The sequence below is a fragment of the Ovis aries genome, chromosome 24, assembly GCF_016772045.2.
Source record: "Ovis aries strain OAR_USU_Benz2616 breed Rambouillet chromosome 24, ARS-UI_Ramb_v3.0, whole genome shotgun sequence".
NCBI classification, from domain to species: domain Eukaryota; kingdom Metazoa; phylum Chordata; class Mammalia; order Artiodactyla; family Bovidae; genus Ovis; species Ovis aries.
In genome coordinates this window covers 306,069-322,354 of record NC_056077.1, presented here as the reverse complement: position 1 = coordinate 322,354, position 16,286 = coordinate 306,069, and the positions used below count along the sequence as shown (strand labels likewise).

The following is a 16,286-nucleotide window of genomic DNA, read 5'->3' as shown; positions in this document are numbered from 1 at the left end:
TGAGCACACGGACACATGGACTGGACTCCCAGCCCTGCTCTGGGGGCATCACACTATCTCTACCCCTGACACAGGGTGAGCGGCTCGCACGTACCCTGGAGAGTATGGTCACATGACCTGGACCTGGCCAATCGGTGTGCTCCATCCTCCCTGGCCACCGTGAGTGGCTCAGGACTGGGCCATTGACCAATCGGGGCCCAGGGCCGGGCCTCACGCTGGAATCCAGGGAAGAGGAGGGCTGGGTCTGCCGGAAGGGGTGGGGTGGTGTGAGGTCAGGCTGCCGCCCTGGGAGGGGGCGTGAGGTCAGCCTGGGGCAGTTAGTGACCTTCCCGCGCGCCTTAGGGCAGAGCCGCCGGCCTGAGAAGGAGGGCGCTGCTGAGCCCAGGGGGTGAGAGTGCCGGTTCCTGCTGTGGTCCCGGAGCTCCCCCTGAGACCGGAGGGAAGCCGTCTGCCCGTGAGTCCTCCCCTGCTTGTCTGTCAGCTTGTGTGAACCACGCTGGATTTTCTGTCCAGCTGGCTCCGTGGAGACCCTGGAAATGCTCCTGTGTGGGGTTTGGCTGGCTTCAGGGAGGAAATGCCAGATGACACTGGGCGTCTCCAGTTTAATCTGGATTCAGGTCATATCTCTTGAAAGTGAAATGAAAGTCCCTCAGTTGTGTCTAACTCTTGGCAACCCCATGGGCTATACAATCCATGGAATTCTGCAGGCCAGAATACTGGAGTGGGTAGCCTTTCCCTTCTCCAGGGGATCTTCCCAGTCCAGGGACTGAACCCAGGTTTCCCGCATTGCAGGCAGATTCTTTACCAGCTGAGCCACAAGAGAAGTCCAAGAATACTGAAGTGGGTAGCCTGTCCCTTCTGTAGCGGGTCAGCATTCCCCACCCAGGAATCAAACCGGGGTCTCCTCGTGGCAGGAGGATTCATTACTAGCGGAGCTATCAGGGAAGCCCAGTATCTCTTAAGGCCAGCTATTCATTGATATCTCTTAAGGGCAGCTATTCATTGTAGGATTACCCTAATTAGTCTTCATGGGATTAAGCTGGCAACCTGCTAAGGTAGCAATCGATGTCCTTTATCTAGAGGACAAAACGGGGGCTCAAAGAAGGGGGTAACACAGCTACAGCAAGGAAGTGTGTACCTAGACAAAACCCCCAGATCCTTCTGTTAGAACTCAGGGAAGGCCTATGGTGCGGCTTGTCCATGTGACAGGGGCTAAGGCACCAGCCCACACTGGATACTGTGGGGACCTGACTTGGTAACTGCCTTTGGGCAGCTCTGACACTCACAAAAGAAATTTGACTGAAGTGAGGAGGGACACCTCTCTTCATCCTCCCACCACACCCTCCGGGTACTCCCACACCCTGCCCCTTTTCTTTGTGAGGGAATAAGCTTAACGCTCATGTGACCACATTAGCTGTCCACTGTTCATGAGCTACCACCTGGAGCTGCTACCGGAGAGGCCAGGAGCCTTTGCCCCTGAGTACCTCTCTTTCCTTTGCACCGTGGGGGCCCTCCTCCACACCTGCACACCAGAGGCCGTTTCTGAGACATGCAGGGACCCTCCTTCAGTTTGCAACAGGTCGCATCCATCGCTGTCCTTTCAATGCTTCCCTTGACACTCAGCTCCTGAGCTCCTTTGTCTGTATTGCGGCCCACCTGGCTGCCACGGGAGGGACACAGCTGACCATGAATCCAAAGCTCGGATCTGAGAGGCAGGAATCTGTGCATAAAGGACCTGACTAATCATGCTGTAGAGGCTATAGTGGGCTCCAGGGATCCGTAACCAGGGCTTGGGCCAAAGTGACTCCACAGCTGTTTTAATGCCTGGGGAGGGTTCTGGCTATCGTGGGGGTGGGGTGAGTCTCCTGAGGTTCTGAAGGCCCACTGTGTGCAGGTTCATGGTGCACAGAGAAGAGAAGGCAGAGTCTTTCCCTGGAGCTGGTGGGTTGTGGGCACAGCCATGGATGACCAGGAGTCTGCATCTCACTAGGGGCTGAGGCTGGTGCTGAGGGAATCCTCAGTGAGGTTTCTTTCCTTAAAAGCCATCCTAAGTGACTTTGGCTCCATTGCTTTTTGCTAAAAACGTACAATGATCCCAAGAGCTTTGTACACTCCAAGGGTGGTGACTGGATGTGGAGCTCAGTGCAGACCCGAGTCAGTCCTGCCCTGAGTCCCCCTGGCCGGCCACAACATCCGCCTCCCATGGCCTAGCTTTCTTCTGCCAGGACCCCCAGAATGGGGGAAAGGCAAGTGTGGCCTCAAGCTGAGGGGCGCAGTGTGGGCTCCACGCCTCGGGGTTCCCCTTGAGACGTCTGGTGGACCTAGTTCCCGCTGCCGTCGGGCAACTCTCTCTCGGGGCATGTCGTGTTTCTTTGCTTTCTGTTGTGATGGGGCACCCCAGTTATCTCAGGGCGATTGGGAAGTCTGCTGGTGTGACACGCTCCTGCCTTAGATGGGGAAACATCATTGCTGCATTGACGCTGCTCACTCGATGCTGGGAATCTGTTAGACACAAATGGCAAGGGGAACAGCGCAAAACAGGAAAGAAAAATGGAGAGTTGCTGGGTTGCTTCTGGTCTCACCTGTGATGAAGAGTGCGTACAGCCTGCACGTGAACCCGGGTTCCCTCACCTGCCAGCTACCAGGTGCCAGGCGCTGATTTTAGACCCCCAGCTTCACTAAGGGGTCACTGACAGACACCGTTTGTGTATTTGAAGTCTACACTCTGATGACTTGATGCCCGTAGACGTCATGGAATAATTGCCCAACAGATGCATCGCCTCACATGGTTAACTCTGTGTGTGTGTGTGTGTGTCTTTTATGTTGTGCTTATAATCCATGAACACAATATAGATAGCTCTCCATTTTTTAAGATCTTCTTTATCTTGGAAGTTTATGGTTTACTGTATGTCTTGCACATGTTTAATTAGATATCTTGATATTTTCAGTGCCATTATAAATTCCTAATAGATAGAGATAGAATTGACTTTTCTCTGTTCCCTTGGTAAATCCCTTTACTTCAAATCATTCTAGTTGTATTTTCTTATGTATACACAATTATGTCTGCAAATAAGTGCCTTTTTTTTTTCCCCTTTGCATCTGTGATAACCCTTTCCTTTTTCTTGCCTTGTTGTATGGACTAGGATCTCCAGTACAATGGAGAACAGAAGTAGTGAAAATAAGTATCCTTGTCTCTGTCCCATTCTCAGAGGAAGAGCTTTCAGTATTTCACACAGGATATTAGCTTTTTTGTAGATATTTTTATCAACGTATGTAAACTCTTCTCTGTTAGTTTACTAAGAGTTTTTTGTTAGTCATGAACTAAAATTATTACATTAAATTTTCTTGTTTATTTTCTGCAGATTTTGAAACAGGTGATTTTTCTTTTATGTGGTGATTTAACTTTTAAAAATTTTGTGATTCCAAAACAACCCCACCTGATCTCGATGTATTCTCCTTGTGTTGCATTTTATTTGCTAGCGTTTTATTTAGGATTATTTCATCTATACTCAGAGTCTGTAATTTTCCTTTCTTGGACTTCTTCCTGGTTGGTTTTAGTAGCAAGGTTATGCTAGTCTTATAAAACAAGGTTGGAGAGTGTTCCTTGTTTACCCCGAGAATTCCTGTGAGATTACTGTTTTCTTTCCTAGATTTTTGGAAGAATTGATTGGCAAAACCAGTTGGTTTCATTGTGGGGAGGCAAATAAAATTTTCTGATTTTTTATGTCTTCTTGGGTCTATTTCAGTAAAGCATTTCCCCCCTGCTAGGAATTTATTGAGGCGAGCAGACTCTCCAGTTAGTAAGTGAACTGTGGTTCATAATATCTTTCTTATCTGCAAGATGTGTTGTCTCCCCTTTTAAAACCCCTCGATGCTGGTGATTTGTGCTTTGTCTCTTTTTCTTAATAAGTCTCTCTAGGGGTTTATCAGTTTTATCAGTCCTTCCAAAGAGCCAACTTTTGGCTTTGTTTGTTTCTTTTTAAATTCATATTTGCTTTCTGTTTCCTTATTTTCTGCTCCTTTTTTCCCATCTGCCTTGTGTTTCGTTTGCTTTGCCTTTTTTCTGGTTTCTAGGGATAGAGGCTTAATTGAGTTTTAGCCTTCCTTCTTTTCCAGTATATGTGCTTAAGGCTTTAAGTTACCCTCTAAACACAGTTTGCTGCATCCCACAAGTTTGAAGAAGCCAGGTTTTCATTATTTTTATGGAAAAGTATTTTCTCATTTTTATTGTTTTCTTAAATTACTACTCATGAAATTCTTCCAAGCAGTATGTGATTTAACTTCCAAATGTTTGGGGAGGTTTTTGTAGTGACCTTTTTTTGATTTCTAGCTTAGTTCCATGAAGAGCCCTATCTTTGTCTTTTTGGGCTATTGTGTAAATACTGTAGACTAGCTGATAAACAACAGAAAGTTGTTTCTTGTAGGCCTGGAGGCTGGGGAGTCCCAAGATCACCAGCAGGTGCCATACCTGGTGAGGCCTGTTTCCTGGTTCCTAGACTGCCTGCTGCTTCTCCCTGTCCTTGCAGCACGGGAGCCTATTCCCTCCTGGCCTGACCGCTCTCCTCCCAGAGTGCCTGCCTCCTAGGATCATCACAACGTGTGGGGTGAAGTTTGAGGGCCCATAAACCGTCAGCCCATTGCCATCCCTAGGTATACCCTGCATTGTTTCAGTCCTTTGAAATAATTCGAGCTTTCCTAATGGCCCAATGCATATTCTTTTTGTTATACGTTCCTTGGGCTCTTTAAGAGAATATGTATCCGTGGAAATGCAATGTTCCGAGTGTATCAGTTACATCAGGTTTGTCACTCATGTGACTCAGACTCCGGTAGCCACGCTGAGTAAAAGCAGAAGAAGGTGAAAATACCTGTAATATATTTTATTTTAACACACCCCAAATATTATCATTTCAGTGTGTAATCAACATGATAAACCCTAATGAAGTAGTTCAAGTTCTTTTTTTCACGCTAAGTCTTTAATATCCAGTGTGTGTTTCAGGCTTGCAGCACATCTCATGTAGAGCCAGCCGCATTTCAGGTACTTCATGGCTGCAGGTGACTACGTACCAGGGGGCCCGGTTCCACGAGAGATGTGTCTTTAACGTCTCCCACTGGGATTATGAACTCGGCTGTTACTCCTTTTCTGTTTCTCTCAGTTTTATGTATTGATATTTTGAGGTCATGTTATTAGGTACACTTGATCACGTGTGAGGACCTACGCCCATGGCAAGGTACACTCAAATTTAGAATCCTCATCTTCTTGCTAGACTGCACTTGTATCAGTATGAGATGCTCCTTTTTATCGCTAGAGATGCTTCTTTCTTTAGACGCTATTTGACAGTGATGTTGCCACGTCAGTTTTCTGTCCTGGTTGGCCTGGGTATCTTTTACTTTCACCTGTCTAAAAGAGCTTCCATCTTAACATGGACCTCTGTGAAGAGCGTATAGTTTTCACTGGAATCAGTTTGACACTTTATCTTTTAATGAGAGTATTTGCTCTGTTTATAATGCTGATATTCAGTGTGTAGACATCCAGTTGCTGTGTGTTTTCTATTTGTCCCACCTAGTCTGTGTTCTTTGCTCTTGCCTTCTTTGAGAAGTATGAGGTGTTTCTCTAGTTCTGGGCTCCTCTGCCAGGTTGTTGGGTTCACATTCGCAGACACGGCGTGTGTTTTACATTCAAGTCTAGCTTAGTACTCTTACCGCCTCCCTGACACAGCTGTTTCCTCCTTGTCACTGTTCTCCTTTAAACTGTTAGATACATTTTTGGCGTTAACATCATTGTTTTGTAGAGTTAACATTTACCCTCACAGTTATCTCACTGTTGATCTTTACTTGTTTTTTATATTTCCATCAGAGACTACTTTTCTTTTTCCCAAAGCACTGCCTTAATATTTTCTTTAGTTCATGTGTGTGGGTGATGAGTTGTGTCATTTCCATTTGCCCTAAAAGTCTTTATTTTGCTTTCACTTTCGAAGAGTGTTTTTGTTGGGTATAGAATTCCAGGTTGGTGGTTATTTGCTTTTCAGCACTTTACAGATGCCAGTCCATGATCTTCTGACTTCCTTGTCCTTGGAAAGTCAGGTCTCAGTGTTGTTGTGCCATTAAAAGCCACACCTTTTTCCTCTGCGTGCTTGAACATTTTCTTCTTGCAGAGCTGCTGAAACCAATGTGTGGTTTTCATTTTTGAGTCGCTGGTCTGATTCTTAAACCAACTCTTGCCACTGTCCCTATCAGTCAGTTCAGTTGCTCAGTGTCTGACCCCTTGCGACCCCATGGACTGCAGCATGCCAGGCTTCCCTGTCCATCACCAAGTCCCGGAGCTTGCTCATGCTCATGTCCATCGAGTCGGTGATGCCATCCAACCAGCTCATCCTCTGTCGTCCCCTTCTCCTCCTGCCTTCAGTCTTCCCCATCATCAGGTTCTTTCTAATGAGTCACTTCTTCACATCAGGTGGCCAAAGTATTGGAGCTTCAGCATCAGTCTTTTCAATGAATATTCAGGACTGATTTGCATTAGGATTGACTGATTGGATCTCCTAGCAGTCCATGGGGCTCTCAAGAGTCTTCTACAACTCCCCAGTTCAGAAGCATTGATTCTTTGGCATTCATCCTTCTTCATGGGCCAACTCTCACATCAATACATGACTACTGGAAAAACCATAGCTTTGACTAAATGAACTTTTATTGGCAAAGTTATGTCTCTGCTTTTTAATATGCTGTCTAGGTTTGTCATAGCTTTCCTTCCAAGGAGCGAGGATCTTTTAATTTCACCATCTGCAGTAGTTTTGGAGCCCAAGAAAATAAAGTTTGTCACTGTTTCCATTGTTTCCCCATTTATTTGCCACGAAGTGATGGGGCCGGATGCCATGATCTTCATGTTTTGAATGTTGAGTTTTATACCAGCTTTTTCACTCTCCCCTTTCACTTTCATTAAGAGGCTCTTTAGTGTCAACCCCTGGAGGCATTTCTTATTCCCCTTTCTGTCTTTTCTCCACCATGAGGGTCCCCACTGACAGTTTTTAACAACGTTGTGTAATGACAGGCTCCTTCAATATATTCTATACTTTTTCCCTCTTATATATAGATATTAACCAATCCATCGTTCAGTTCACTGATCCTCTCCTCAGCTACGTCCAATCTGATGTTAAGCCCAGAGACTGAGTTCTTACATTCAGTCACTGTTGTTGTAAAAGGTCTAGAGTCGGGTTTGATTCTCAGAAATGTTTCCTTTTGTCCAGTATATGTTTTGAACTGGTGAGGTTTGCATCTGATACCTCTAGCATACTCTGATATGCTGATATACACCTGATGCCTCTGGATCTGGTTCAGTTCCTTTTCTCTTGGTCCTCTTTGTTGTTACACCCTCTTGTGCTTTTTTGGTTGCCTGTTGGACATTATGTTTGGAAAACCCTAGAGGTTCTGAGTGATGCTGCTTTCTCAGGAGTTTCATCTGATGCAGACCTCCAGTGGGGACAGAGCTGTCTGTTCACTCACGGCCTGAGGGACTTGAGGCTGGGGGGTCCTTGTAAGCTCAGTCTCAGCAGCCTTCAGCCACCTTCTCCCCTGACCCCAGGGCGGAGCTTTCCAGCGTCTGGGTCTGGAAGCCTGGAGTGCCTCCCTTCTTGGCTGGTCCTGAAGCCCACCGACTGTCTCCTGAACACCACGAGGTGACTGATACTCAGCACTCAGCTGGTTTGGTCAGAGTGTTGCGTACGTTTTCTGACATCCAGACTGACTCGTCAGGCAAGTACTCAAATTTTTGTCACCCCAGCCCAAGGAACCGTCCAGAGTTGTGTTAGGCAGCCCCCTCTGCTTGACTTTTTCCCTGCCTTTTCTTCACAGAGTTGGCTTTGCTCAGATGCCCCGAGGGAAGGAGCGGGCCTCTCAGTCTTCAGCTCCAGCAGTGGGCTTCCCTTTTGTTTGAAATCTTGGATTGTGGCTGCCTAAGAACCTCTTTTAAACTGTATTTCGCTTTTCTAGCTCTTGGTAGGCGGACCTACAAGCTGCTTGCGTCTGTCACTGGAAGTGGGGACACCCTGGGGGTCTTCTGTCATCTGAGGCCATATGTAACAGGCCCAGCAGTTGTATTGATCAAGGTTATTTGATACCGGGGAAAACAAGAACCAGGGGTCCTTGCTTGGTACCCACGGTTGTGTTTCTGATCAGAACCCCCAGCTTGCCCGGGCTGTTTCAGTGCCACGTGAACTTGGGAAGGAGGTGGAGCAAGCGGCCCATGTGGCCTGGAGACAGAGGAGCCGGTCTGCCCTCTTCCCTTGCCCCTGCCGGCCCAGGGAAGGCCTTGCGATGCCAGGCTGCTGGTGGTGCAGGAGAAGGCTGAGGAGGGAGGGGTGACGTGACCTGTGTTCTGGGACATGGTCACATGTGGGTTTTCTTTTTCAGTTTGAAAAAATGACTGCTTTTAGTCTTCCCTCCAGTTTCACTTTAAGCTTGAAACTGAAGATTTTATTCTTAAAGTTGAGCACAGTGACTTTATGGTGTTTTTGAAAGCAACAGTTGAGGTTTTAAAAACACATCTCAGAGAACTCCACTAGATAAAGCCAAAAACAGAGAACGTGTTCAGGTTGAACTGCGGGTGGGACCCCAAACTGCCCTCTGTCTCTCCCAGAGTGTGTAATCGCTGAGATGGGTGGATATAGGACCCCAAGCACCCTGGGGACTTGAGGCCCTCAAGTGACAGCAGAGGTCCAGGCTGAGCCAGGAGCAGTGGGGCCTGTGCCCTGGTGAGTGGAGAGACTCGAGGGTGGGAGTGGGGCCAGGAGAGGGGTGGGAGACTCGCAGGCAGAGGGTGGGGCAGCACCTGGCGGGGTCTGGGAGGTGCTGGCTGTTGCGGCTCGAGGCAGGGACACCCTTGAACCTCCACTGTGCAGCCCCCACGGGGCAGAGTCGTCTGGCAGCCTAGGATCGAAGTTTAGAGGGTTAGTTCACACCAGGTTGAATGAACCCCTGTACCCACTGTGGGTTCATTTTAGGTGCCCGGTGTGAGGTTTGTCAAGCCCTTGCTGAGCTCGAGTGAGGGAGTCCAACAGGGAGCTCAGGGTGTGAGTGAGGGGCAGCGAGCCTGGTGAGTCCTCCTCAGCCGGGTGGGTTCTGGGGACGCCCTTGAGTTCAAAAACCTGGGACAAATTTCATCTTTTACCTGAAACCCTCAACATCTGGCAGTGCTGCCATCAATATAGCAGCTTTGTTTTTAGATACTATGAAGTTAATGAGCTCTCTTTCAATTCAAATTCACGTGAACTGAAAAATATTAAATATATATAATTATTTAAATATAAATATAATTTAACTATAAAGTTTTGCTAATCTAATTAAGACATGTCTTAAGTCATCAACATTATATGATACTTTTATTATGCCTAGGTTTATGGTAAACTAAATTTGTCAACAAAAAGGTAACTCTCTCAATATATATATAAATATACATAAATATATAAATAAGATTAAAACTTTTAGACAAACTCTATTAAGAATAATTATATTTTAATAGTATAATCTATTATTATAATCTGTTATTATAATCTAAAATCTCTTATGATTGGAATAACTTAAATTTCTAGAGTTGTACTAAACTAAATAATAAAAGTTTATTAAATAGCTAGGTCATTTCCAAATAAAACAAGATTTTAAAACATTAATTACTAAACATTAACTTCCTCTTACAAAAAGTTAAAGGGATTTTAAACTATTAATAAATATATTTTAAAATGTATATTGATATATATAAATACAAATATATATTTATATGTAATAGATATATATTATAATATGATAAAATAAATATATTCACCAATCTATAAAATGCTAATATGGAGGACTCTTTATAGTTGCTAAGGAAAAGTAAGATATATGCTTTTAATAAAAAGATATAAAGTATGACATACTCCGATATACATTCCACATTTTTCCTGGGGGCCACTGCTCATTTAACAAACAACAATTATTAAAATACCTTGGAAGAATGACGAGCCTATTTGTGCAGAGCAGTGGCCCCTCACGAAAGAGAAATTACAGGCGGCTAAGGAACTTATAGATACACAACTAGAATTAAAACATCTTGAAGAATCTTGTTCTCCTTGGAACTCTCCTATTTTTTTCATTAAAAAAAAAAAAATCTAACAAATGGCGTCTCCTAACAGACCTTAGGAAAGTTAATGCATCTATGAAACCTATGGGTGCATTACAACCAGGACAAGATTGCTTTTTTAATATACCTTTGCACCCTTTAGACCGAGAGAAATTTTCTCTTTCTCTCTCTCTTATCCTAATCATAATAGACCTCACAAACGGTACCAGTGGACTGTACTGCCACAAGAGATGATGAATTCTCCCACCATGTGTCAGTGCTACATAGCCAAAGCCCTTGAGCCCGTGAGAAAGCAATTTCCTAACTTTCTTGTTATTCACTATATGGATGATATATTGTTTTCAGCTCCATCTGTCTTAAAAACTGAACACATGTTTGATATAGCTCAGTTATCCTTTAAAAACTCTAGATTAATCATTGCCCCTGAAAACATTCAAACCTCTACAACTTACCATTACTTGGGGTTCATTGTTAATAGGCAACGCATTACTCCCCAACTAACTCAGATCTGTGCTGATAAATATTCAACCTTAAATGATTTTCAAAAGCTCTTAGGTGATATTAATTGGATTAGACCTTCTTTAGGCATTGCTGATTATCAACTGAATAACCTATTTAATACTTTAAAAGGAGATCCTGATTTAAATAGCCCTCGTTCACTTTCTCAAGAGGCATGAGAAGAACTCTGTTTGGTGCAAAATAAATTACAAAAACAATTTCTTACTCGCATCAACATAGATTGACCTCTAGAATTGTTTATACTCCCCCCTCATTCTCCCACAGGACTTATTGCCCAACAAGAACACCCAGTAGAATGGATGTATACCCGTTTTAGGGAAATAAAGTCACTTACACCCTACCTTGATTTAATTGCCCTAATCGTTATCAATGGCAGAATTAGGACTAAAACTCTAATTGGCTCCGATCCTCATAAAGTTGTAATACTATCAATAAATACATATTACAGGTATTCCTTATAATCCACAGACACAAGACATAGTCAAAACAAACACATCACACACTAAACTTACAAATAAAAATAATTAGAAAGGGGGAATACACAGGTACACTACTGTCTTCCTTATCTAAAGCAGATTTTACTAGATTCTAACATATTTTCTAAACCTATAACTATTGTTAATACAGCTTTATTTGTTTTCATTTTTTTAAACCTCTTCTTTAGATTCGAGCCAAGGGGGCCCCTGGCATTTAAAATGGAGATGAAACAAGAACCCCAGGAAGAAGAAATTCCAATATGGGCTATGTCTGCTCTAAAGAACTCCAGAAAGCACCACCCTCGGTGGCATCACCCCGATGATCTCCTCACTTGGAGACAAATAAAAACCATACAAATCAAGCTGAAAATTTGGTCTCTCAACAGGGATTGCCTTTGAGTCCTGAATACTTTCTCCTGGCAATGCTCAGTCTTTTGGCCTGTACCCCCCCCCCCCCCCCGCCCACCCGCTCTAGCTTGGACTAATACCCAGCCCCCCTATGTTACAGGTGGTCGAATGGACAGAGAGGACCAATCATTTCAACTAATGACTCCATACATATGCTTTCAATCCCTTTCAGCAATTGTTCAGTTCTATGAATACATCTTTTCTTCCCATCGTTTTCCTCATCCTTTTTTTTTTTTAGAATGTTACTGAGATTTTCAGTGATTTGGACAAACTAGATGGATTTAAAGCAGACATGGTGAATATGGGATCTGGGTGGCCTTTTCTATATGGATTTTTTCACTCAAGATGGTGTTAATGTTTATTCCTGTTATAACATGTATGAATCCTGCATTCCTTTTTTCACCCATAGTAATTAAAAATGAATAACATACCGTATACCATTTAGATATTTGTAAGCATACAGTGTTGTAGTATGAATTACCTTTACTTGTTTTGCAAACCAGTTTAATAATGTGCACCTTGTGTGTGCTTTGGAGAAACTCAGGAAACTGAGTCAGTGACTGAAATGGCCCAAGGTATCACCTTAGATACCATCTTCATCTAAAAAACAAAACAGGGGCTTCCTGGTGGTCCAGTGGCTGAGACTGGACACTCCCAAAGAAGGAGGCCCAGGTTCAATCCCTGATCCAAGAACTAGATCCCCCATGCCACAACAAAGAGTTGGCTTGCTGTAGCTAAATATCTGGCTTGCTTCTATGAAGGTTGACCTGGCGCAGCCAAATAAAAATAAATAAATAAATAAATATTAAAAAAAATAAAACCAAAGGAAAGGAAGGGTATGGTTGTTGTACAGATTTACATCTTAGCTTTCCCTGTTGAGAGAGGAAAAAAAAAAAAAAAAGAGTTTCACAAGACTGCCATCCTTCTATCTGGTATATGCCGAGGATTCCTTTGAAATGAGATTTCTCTTTTAAATGTGACTCACAGAAGAGCCGTCTTGAACTTGGGTTCAGAGATGATCATGTGTCCTCTTAAAAAAAAATAAGTTAATTAGGTCCAACAAATTCTCGTGCTGCAGAGGTATATTTTGGGGTAGCATGTGCTCCCCTTCACTTTGGATGTATCCCAATTTGCTTACACAGTCATCTACCCAAGACATCCTGATATTTGAAAGTTTTTAGCTGTTACAAGTAGAGCTGCTGTGTATAATTGTGTGATATTTTTTTTCTGGACACTTTTTCAAAGCTGTTTGGTTAAGTGCTAGACGTGTAGTGTTCAAGTCATAGGTGAGCCTCGTTTAGCTGTGGAAAAATCCAGCTAAGTTTCTCTGGCGTGTGGGATCTTCCTGGGTAAGGGATGGAACTTGCATCCTCAGGCAGATTCTTTACCAGGGAGCCACCAGAGAAGCCCCGCCCCTGCCCTTTGTTGAGTTTACTGGATCCAATAGGTGTGCAGGGCTACTTCACTGTTGTTTTAGTTTGTAGTTTCCTAATGATATATGATTTCGGGTATTTTTGATATGCTGATTTATTACCTGTATCTTTTCTTTGGCCAGGCATTCAGATTTATACATTTTTTCATGAGGTTGTTTGCTCCAGATTTTTTGATATAGTTCGAGTACAATCCTTTATCAAACCTGTATTTTGTAAATATATTTTTCTGTGGCTTGTGTTTAAGTTTTGTGAATAAGGTCTTTCACAGTTTAAATTTATAATTTTTTAAAGTTCATGGTATAAATTTTATGTCCTTTTTTGGATAGACTTTAGTGTTTGGTTTGGTTTGGTTTGGTTAAATTTCATAAGCAAACCTAAGGTACTGTAGATACAGTTGTAAGCAAAGCTGAGGTACCAAAGATACAGTTTTGCCTTTTGTCTGTTGAGAAGTTTGAGTGAGGTTGGTGTAATTGTAAAATGATGTCTACATTCATTTGACTGGATATGGCTTCCAATTATTTGTATAATCGGTTTTGCAGATGTCACGGGAAGTCAGTTTCCCCAAGGGAAACTGGGTGGGTTCCATGAAACATGAACCATCTTTGATCCCTGGGGATCACTTTCTGCTTCTTTTAGCTTTGGATTTGACTTCTTTGGATATCTCATACTAGTGGAATCACAGAACGTTTGTCCTTTTTTGGTCTGGTTTATTTCACTTAATATAATGACCATAAGGTTCATCCACACGGTAGCATTGTCAGAGTTATGGACTTTGAAGGGCTGAGTCAGATCCCATTGTGTGTATACCAGTTTGTTTATGGACTTGGCTGTCCGTGGACACTGAGATTGCTTCTGTGTGTTGGCCAGTGTGAGTCATGCTGTTGTGACTCTGATGCAGAAATATGCATTTTTTCAGCCCCCTTTTCCAAACCTTTTGGGTACATAGCAAGAATTAGAATTGAAATGTCGATTTATTCCATGTGTTAGTTTTGGAGCAATTTCTGTAAAGTCTTGCACAGTGGCAGAACCGTTTCAGTTTATCTTTTTGTATGGTAGAATACTGTTCAAGCTTTTGAATATACGCTGTGTTGCATATTCATTCCCTCACCGAGGGACACTTGAATGGGTTCGAATTTTGGGCTATTGTGAATATGGTCCCTACAAATATTTGTGTACCAGTTTTTCTTTGAATTATTAACAAATACATAATACTATATATGAAAGAAACCACAAGGACCTACTGTATAGTTGAGGAAGGTGTATTGAATATCTTATGATAACGTATAATGGAGCAGAATCTCAAGAGGAATACATGAAAAAGACATAAGTGAAAGTGAAGTTGCTGAGTTGTGCCCAACACTTTGCGACCCGTGGACTGCAGCCCACCAAGCTCCTCTGTCCATGGGATTCTCCAGGCAAGAATACTGGAGTGGGTTGCCATTTCCTTCTCCTGAAAAAGAATTAATACCATGATACTTATTGTGCCAACACTATGAGTTATCATAGCACCAGTCAACATATATTAATACACGCCACTAACATATTCACATCCGTAAGTATATTTCACTGCTTGGTTATATAAAAGTAGTAGAGAAGTCAAACAGAGAAGACATAAACTTCCTGTGATTGCTCATCATCATTTATGCACTGTTACTACCTGTAACACTCATTGTATAAGTGCTGGACTAGGAAGTGACATTCGTACAAACCGAGAGACGGTGAAGGTGTAAGGAAGTAGAACTTACTGAATTCCTTAATGAAGGATGATGGAACTCTATCTACATGAAGTGAATGAAAGTCAAACGCTTTAATTGAGCCACGTTCTCGCTAGAGTGATGAGCGTCCACCCCACCCAAAATTAGCTCACAATTCAATCCTGCAGTCATCTGGCTTCAGCGTCTGCTTCCTGCCATCCAGAAAGAAAAGGTGAGGAAGTCCTGACAAAATCCTTGCTATTTTTCTTTGTTTGATTTGTATTTTATCGCAGGGCTTGGCAGAAAGAGTGCCTAACCTGTTTTTAGAGTTGCATGCCAAGGCGTGCCCTGGCGTGTTACATATGCTGACAAACTGCTGATCACTTCCAACAAAGGACAGTGATCTGCACCTCAGTATCTGTTGCTTGAGCTGGAATAGTAGGCATCCCTTTGAGTGCAGTCCTTCAGGCTGAAGTGCGCATACCTGAAGCAGTAGCATAAGATGAACACATTTTATCATGGAAACATCACATCCCACGAATTTGTCAGAATTTTCCAGTTATACCGATCATCATTGGAGGAACTGACTTGCCCCAGTAATAACTGGAGGACCCAGTTCCTTGACTAAATAATACGCTTACGGGTACTTCTTCCAGTGTTCTTTCTCCTACTTCGGTCATGAACAGGAGAAGCTGATGGTAGTGGTTCTTGAAATGTATGTCGATTCCTAGGTGGCACTGTCGGTAAATAATCTGCCTACCAGGGCAGGAGATGGAAGTGATGTGGGTTTGATCCCTGGGTCGGGAAGATACCAATTCATATACTCGTTTTATGTGAACAAGTTTTATACTCATGAATGTTTTTCTTCTGTATACAGAATATATAGGTGGACTATAAAGAAAGCTGAGCGCAGAAGAATGGATGCTTTTGAATTGCGGTGTTGGAGAAGACTCTTGAGAGTCCCTTGGACTGCCAGGAAATCCAACCAGTCAGTCCATACTAAAGGAAATCAGTTCTGGGTATTCATCGGATGGACTGATGTTGAAGGTGAAACTCCCATATTTTGGCCACCTGATGAGAAGGGCTGACTCATGTGAAAAGACCCTGATGTCGGGAAAGATTGAAGGCAGGAGAAGGGGACGACAGAGGATGAGATGGTTAGGTGTCTTCACCGACTCAATGAACACGAGTTTGGGTAGACTCTGGGAGTTGGTGATGGACAGGGAGGCCTGGCGTGCTGCGGTTCACTGGGGTCACAGAGTCGGATACGACCGAGCGACTGAACTGAACAGAAAAACAAATGCTGTTCAAGAACACTGAAAGAATCCTAATGTTGAAAGTCAGATCTGCATTGTGAGCAATGCCTAGAAATCCATGAGTTGAAGCGTAGTATGATGCCTATCATCCTTGTCATTCCCTCAGTGGAATACTCATGGTATAGAGTCATGAAGCTAAGTAGAATTAATCCTTTACGTCAACAACTGTGAATTTAAGTCTCCTGTGAATCCTATGTGACAACCACACATACCAAGATGATTTATTAGTATTAGATCAATATTTTTAGTCCTCAGTTCGGTTCAGTTCAGTCACTCAGTCGTGTCCGACACTGCCACCCCATGAATTGGAGCACGCCAGGCCTCCCTGTCCATCA

General features: G+C 43.3%; 1 protein-coding gene across 1 annotated transcript in view; it reads left to right on the top strand.

Moving 5' to 3' along the window:
* The first annotated feature begins 264 nt into the window (after positions 1 to 264).
* LOC121817884 (liprin-alpha-1-like) overlaps positions 265 to 16,286 on the top strand; it is a 43,097-nt gene continuing 27,075 nt past the window's right edge. The window contains exon 1 of the mRNA XM_042240411.2: positions 265 to 454. The gene's annotated coding sequence lies outside the window, so the exon portion shown is untranslated. The remainder of the gene's footprint in view (positions 455 to 16,286) is intronic.